Source organism: Fukomys damarensis, unplaced genomic scaffold, assembly GCF_012274545.1.
Source record: "Fukomys damarensis isolate Sample0158 unplaced genomic scaffold, DMR_v1.0_HiC HiC_scaffold_13, whole genome shotgun sequence".
NCBI classification, from domain to species: Eukaryota; Metazoa; Chordata; class Mammalia; order Rodentia; family Bathyergidae; genus Fukomys; species Fukomys damarensis.
The window spans coordinates 34,711,757-34,712,306 of record NW_022900925.1 but is presented as its reverse complement, the minus strand read 5'-3'; positions in this window follow the sequence as shown (position 1 = coordinate 34,712,306).

Here is a 550-nt window from a genome sequence, read left to right as displayed (position 1 = left end):
GGAGCCTACTTCTTGTCACCCTTCTGCGCGTCGCTCTCGTCCGCCGCCTCCGGGGCCCGCTCCAGCTTCTGTTTCTCCAGCTCCTCCTGCTCGCATTTGCTGCTGGGGAACTTGTCTTTGTTGTTCTCTTTTTTCCACTTCATCCTCCGGTTCTGGAACCAGATTTTGACCTGTCTCTCTGTCAGTCCCAGCGCGTGCGACACCTCGATCCGCCGCTTGCGAGTCAGATAGGGATTAAATAGGAACTCCTTCTCCAGCTCCAGGGTCTGGTAGCGGCTGTAGGTCTGTCGGCCTCGCCTGCGTCCGGCGGCTGCTGGGAAGCGGGGAAAAGGGCGAGACGGGGGAGGCGGTTCTGGAACCAGATTTTGACCTGTCTCTCTGTCAGTCCCAGCGCGTGCGACACCTCGATCCGCCGCTTGCGAGTCAGATAGGGATTAAATAGGAACTCCTTCTCCAGCTCCAGGGTCTGGTAGCGGCTGTAGGTCTGTCGGCCTCGCCTGCGTCCGGCGGCTGCTGGGAAGCGGGGAAAAGGGCGAGACGGGGGAGGGGG